The sequence below is a fragment of the Montipora capricornis genome, chromosome 4, assembly GCF_036669925.1.
Source record: "Montipora capricornis isolate CH-2021 chromosome 4, ASM3666992v2, whole genome shotgun sequence".
Lineage (NCBI taxonomy): Eukaryota > Metazoa > Cnidaria > Anthozoa > Scleractinia > Acroporidae > Montipora > Montipora capricornis.
In genome coordinates this window covers 18,753,334-18,760,833 of record NC_090886.1, presented here as the reverse complement: position 1 = coordinate 18,760,833, position 7,500 = coordinate 18,753,334, and positions in this window count along the sequence as shown.

Sequence of the window (7,500 nt, the reverse complement as noted above, 5' to 3'; positions counted from 1 at the left end):
CATGTATACCCATGTATATCCATGTATACCCATATATATTCATGTATACCCATGTATATCCATGTATGTCCATGTCTACCCATATATATTCATGTATACCCATGTATATCCATGTATGCCCATATATATTCATGTATACCCATGTATATCCATGTATAACCATGTATTTTCATGTACACCCATAGATATTCATGTATACCCATGTATATCCATGCATACCCATATATATTCATGTATACCCATGTAAATCCATGTATACCCATATATATTCATGTATACCCATGTATATCCATGTAAGCCCATGTATGTCCATGTATACCCATGTTTGTCCATGTATACCCATGTATATCCATATATAACCATGTATTTCCATGTATACCCATATATATTCATGTATACCCATGTACGCCCATGTATACCCATGTATATCCATGTCTAACCATGTATATCCATGTATAACCATGTATGTCCATGTATATTCATGTATATCCATGTATAACCATGTATGTCCATGTATACCCATATATGTTCATGTATAACCATGTATGTCCATGTATATACATGTATATCCATGTATACCCATGTACGTCCATGTATACCCATGTGTATCCATGTGTATCCATGTATGTCCATGTATACCCATGTATGGCCATGTATACCCATCTACATCCATGTACAACCATGTATAGCCATGTATATGCATGTGTATCCATGTATGCCCATGTATGTCCATGTATATCCATGTATATCCATGTATAACCATGTATGTCCATGTATACCCATGTATATCCATGTATAACCATGTATTTCCATGTATACCCATATATATTCATGTATGCCCATGTATGCCCATGTATACCTATGTATGCCCATGTATACCCATGTATATCAATGTATAACCATGTATGTCCATGTATACCCATGTAAATCCATGTATAACCATGTATGTCCATGTATACCCATGTATGTCCATGTATACCCATGTATGTCCATGTATACCCATCTACATCCATGTACAACCATGTCTAGCCATGTATATGCATGTTTATCCATGTATGTCCATGTATGCCCATGTATGTCCATGTATATCCATGTATATCCATCTATAACCATGTTTGTCCATGTATACCCATGTATATCCATGTATAACCATGTATTTCCATGTATACCCATATATATTCATGTATACCCATGTGTGCCCATGTATACCCATGTATGCCCATGTATACCCATGTATATCCATGTATAACCATGTATGTCTATGTATACCCATGTAAATCCATGTTTAACCATGTATGTCCATGTATACCCATATATGTTCATGTATACCCATGTACGTCCATGTATAACCATGTGTATCCATGTATAACCATGTATGTCCATGTATACCCATGTATGTCCATGTATACCCATCTACATCCATGTATAGCCATGTATATGCATGTGTATTCATGTATGCCCATGTATGTCCATGTATATCCATGTATATCCATGTATAACCATGTATGTCCATGTATACCCATGTACGTCCATGTATACCCATGTGTATCCATGTATAACCATGTATAGCCATGTATATCCATGTATATCCATGTATGCCCATGTATGTTCATGTATACCCATATATATCCATGTATAACCATGTATAGCTATGTATATCCATGTATACCCATGTATCTCTATGTGTACCCATGTAAATCTATGTATAACCTTGTATATCCATGTATACCCATGTATGTCCATGTATACCCATGTATACCCATGTATAACCATGTATACATATGTTCAGCCATGTATATCCATGTATATCCATGTACAGGCATGTATATCCTTGTATACCCATGTATCTCTATGTATACCCATGTAAATCCATGTATAACCTTGTATATCCATGTATACCCATGTATATCCATGTATAACCATGCATATCCATGTATATCCATATATAGCCATGTATATTCATGTATACCCATGTATCTCTGTGTATACCCATGTAAATCCATGTATAACGTGGTATATCTATGTATACCCATATATGTCCATGTATACCCATGTATATCCATGTATACCCATGTATGTCCATGTATACCCATGTCTGTCCATGTATACCCATGTATATCCATGTATAACTATGTATAGTCATGTATATCCATGTACAGCAATGTATTTCCATTTTTATCCATGTGCAGCCATGTATATCCATGTATACCCATGTATATCCATGTATACCCATATATCTCTATGTATACCCATGTATATCCATGTATAACCGTGTATATCCATGTATCCCCATGTATACTCATGTATACCCATGTATACCCAAGTATACCCATGTATATCCATGGACAGCCATCTATTGCCATGTTTTTCCATGTATAGCCATGTATATCCCTGTAGAGCCATGTATATCCGTGTAAAGCGATGCAGTTCCATGTATACCCATCTATATCAATGTATACCCATGTATGTCGATGTATACCCATGTGTACCCATGTATATTCATTTATACCCATGTATATCCATGTATTGTACAGTCATGTATTTCCATGTATATCCATGTACCGCAATGTATGCCCATGTATACCCATGTATATACATGTATACCCATGTATACCCATGTAGTATCATGTATATCTATGTATATCCTTGTATACCCATGTATATCCATGTATACCCATCTATATCCTTGTTCAGCCACGTATTTCCATGTACACCCATGTATATCCATGTATAACCATGTCTTTCCATGTATATCGATGTATACCCTTGTATATCCATGTTTTGCCATTTACATCCATGTATACCCATGTACAGCCATGTATCTCCATGTATACTCATGTTTATCTATGCATACCCTTGTATATCCATGTATACCCATGGATATCCATGTTTACCCATGTATATCCATGTACAGCCGTGTATAGCCGTGTGCAACAGTGTGTATCCATGTATAGCCATGTATGACATGGATATGTATTCATGTATAACCATGTACAACCATGTTTATCCATGTATAGCTGTGTAGTATCATATATGTCCATATATTTCCATTTAAAACCATGTATTTTCATGCTGTCCTTGTATATCTATTTATAACCATATATATCTATGTATAGCCTCTTATTATCATATATATCATATATATGCATGTACACCCAAGTACATCTATGTATAGACGTGTATTACCCTGCATATAACCATAATTTCCTTTCTACAGGGGCGACCATTTGGAATGCGCTGCTAGACCAGCTAAATCAATTGCCTTCTATAAATGGTTTAAGAAAGCAAATAAAATCTTTCACGTTTGCATCGGCAAAAACTGATTAAATTAAGAAATTTTTGTAAAAAGTATGTTAAGGTCATTGATTTTTAAACTTAGGTATCTTTGTATATCATACACGGCTTTTAGGTAGAACAGATTTTCTATGTAAAATACGTATGTAAATTTGGTGAAATTACCGCGTTTAACTAACGTTTTCCTATCCTATCTATCTATCTATCTATCTATCTATATCTGATATACTTAACCATGAGATCTTGATAAAGAAATTAGAATACTTTGGCTTTGATCACTCAGCAGTTGCCATTTTCCATTCGTATTTGTCAAATCGCAAGCAACAGTTTAGTGTGAATGGAACATCTTCTAAGCTCCTAGATATTTCGTGTGGCGTACCACAAGGCTCAATATTACGACCCCTTTTATTTTTAATGTATATAAATATTTCTTCGGCGAAATGTGACGCGTGAGTATTTTTCCAAAATAAGCAATAAACATAAGCACAAAGTTAACAAGTAAATAAAAGTTTGAGAATGACTGTATTTTCTCCTGTAAACTTTATAGGGAGCTTCAAACTTTACCAACATTTGTCCAAGGACAACAACTAATAACGTCTTATTAAGCATGTCGAAAGCATTTATAATGTCGGAAACAGGATAATTGGTATTGATTAAGGTAATGTTTATGTAATGATAATGATATATCTGCCCGGAAATCGAGCGTATCTATCTGTCTGCTTCAATTATTAAGTTTGTTTATCTTTTGTCCCGAAGATCTTTATAGCCAATAGCCAATCAGTTTACGTTTGATCAATGTATGTCTATAAGATAAGAGAACAATGGGTTGTAGTTTAGTCAGTCAGAGACATGAGCTTATGGTGTACGCCATCGGAGAAATTGTAAAAGAATCGAGGAAAGCGACAGTGTGGGTTCCTTACTTATTCCCCATAACAAAAACCTAAGTTTTCGGGTGCTTAGTATAATTGCTTTTAAACCAAAACGGTTATCGACACTGGGCATCAGCTTTGACCATAGATCGTGGGCATTTAAGCCCTTGCTTACCCCCACCCCCCTCCTCCTCAACAAGATTCAAGATTCAAGAGTTGAAGCCAGATCGCGAGCCCAAAAAAATATTCCAAGAAGAAATCTATTATGTTCACCTCCACCCACACACGCAGAGACGGATTTCTAAGTTTTGCCACTACTTAAAATAGTTTTATTGACATCATTCATTCAACAGAAAATATGGCCATTACCGAAGGAACTACGCCCGTAAAATAACACCTTTTTTGCAGTGGGATAATAAATCTCTTATTCGATGGTCTAACATATAAGGCCATTCTCTCCGTTGAGCATTGTCCGACCGACCCCAATTTTTGGAATTTTCAAAAAAAAAAAGGGTAACGGTGTTTTAAAACCATTTTAATGTTGCATAGGAGTTTCAGGGGTTGATCCTTTTTCCCACGCTGTCTTAAGTTTAAAACAACATCCACCAACTTTTCAGCCATATTCATTTTGGGTTCACGTTTTGTTTGTTTTCCGGGCTCCACAGCTATGATGCTGGAGTAGCGGGACTCCGATTCCGAGACTGCCCAGGAAACGCATTTGACGCTAAACGAAAAAAAAAAAAAGGAGGATGGGCTAATACTTGCGGACATTTTGCTCACTGCTCGCAAAATGCTTTGCAACTCTCAAAATATCCGCGCGTATTATATGTTAAACCATCGAATAAGATGTATTTATCACGCCGTCTGAAAAACAACAAAATATACCAGCAAAAGCTCGAGAATGAGCAAGAGTAGAATCTTTTCTCAATGCAGCAAAGCACAAGGAATAAATCTGGAAACAAACAAAAATAAGATACGAGAATGCGTTGATCGAGCCGTGTCTCCAAAGCTGCGATTGCTAATTCTGCTGTCGTACTTAGCATCATCAGCAGAATAGCGCACGATTGCAAATTTGTTTGGTGTATCTCCACCTTTTGTTTGCACTTGTGTTAAAGTGTGTGCTGCAATTGTCAACAAACTGAAGTCGCGGTTTATCACGTTACCTAAAGGAGAATATTTTAAAGAAGTCATGCGCATTTACAAAGACAGATGGGGATTTCCAATGTGTGCTGATACGATGGACGGTACTCATATTCTTGTAATTGCCCCACCGACCGACCATGACGACTTCGTGGATCTCAAAGGCTACCACATCATTCTTATGCAAACAGTTGTTGACTATGAAATGATATATGAAATATGGTGAACTGCGGATGTGAAATCCGAGTGAAACTATGATCCTCGCAGTTATGAACGCAATTTTAGCAATTGCGTAGGGATGAGCGCGCATGGGTGTGTATGAATATAAATGGATATCCATGGGTATAAATGGCTTAAGGCTTTACATGAATATACATGGTATACATAAGCATGCATAGATATACATGGCTGTACAAGGATATACGTGGCTGTACATGGACAGAAAAGGATATACATGGGTATACATCGGTATACATGGATATACATAGGCATATATGGGTGTACATGGCTGTACATGGATATACATGCCTTCACATGGAAATACATGGATATATATGGCTGTACATGGATATACATGATAATACATGAATATACACGGGTATACATGGATATCCATGGGCATATACATGGATATACATAGGTATACATGGACATACATGGATACACATGGGTATACATGGACATACATGGATATACATGGGTATACATGAATATACATGGGTATACATGAATATATATGGGTATACGTGGATTTACATGGGTATCCATGAATATATATGGGTATGCATGGATATACATGGGTATACATGAATATATATGGGTATACATGAACATACATGGTTATACATGGATATACACGGGTGTACATGGACATACATGGTTATACATGGATACACATGGGTATACATGGACATACATGGGTATACATGGATATACATGGGTATACATGAATATATATGGGTATACGTGGATTTACATGGGTATCCATGAATATATATGGGTATGCATGGATATACATGGGTATACATGAATATATATGGGTATACATGGACATACATGGTTATACATGGATATACATGGGTATACATGGGCATACATGGGTATACATGAATTTATATGGGTATACATGGAAATTCATGGATATACATGGGTATACATGGACATACATGGTTATACATGGATTTACATGGGTATACATGGACATAAATGGGCATACATGAATATACATGGGTATACATGAATATATATGGGTATACATGGATTTACATGGGTATTCATGAATATATATGGGTATGCATGGATATACATGGGTATACATGAATATATATGGGTATACATGGACATACATGGTTATACATGGATATACATGGGTATACATGGACATATATGGCTATACATGGATACACATGGGTATACATGGACATACATGGGTATATATGGATATACATGGGTATACATGAATATAGATGGGTATACATAGACATATAATTATGGTTATACATGGATATACATGGGTATACATGGGCATACATGGGTATACATGAATATATATGGGTATACATGGAAATACATGGTTATACATGGATATACATGGGTATACATGGACATACATGGGCATACATGGGTATACATGAATATGTATGGGTATACATGGATTTACATGGGTATTCATGAATATATGGGTATGCATGGATATACATGGGTATACATGAATATATATGGGTATACATGGACATACATGGATATACATGGGTGTACATGAATGTATATGGGTATACATGGACATACATGGTTATACATGGATATACATGGATATACATGGGTATACATGGACATACATGGTTATACATGGATATAAATGGGTATACATGGGCTTACATGGGTATACATGGATATACATGGGTATACATGAATATATATGGGTATACATGGAAATACATGGTTATACATGGATATACATGGGTATACATGGATATACATGGTTATACATGGGTATACATGGCTGTACATGGATACAGATGGACAAACATGGGTATACATGTGTATACATGGACATACATGGGAATACATGGATATACATGGAAATGCATGGGTATACAGAGAGATATATGGGCATAGATGGATATACATGTATGTACTTTGCTATAGCTACCTATATATGCTGATATACCTCTTTTATATAAATTATGCGCTTTAT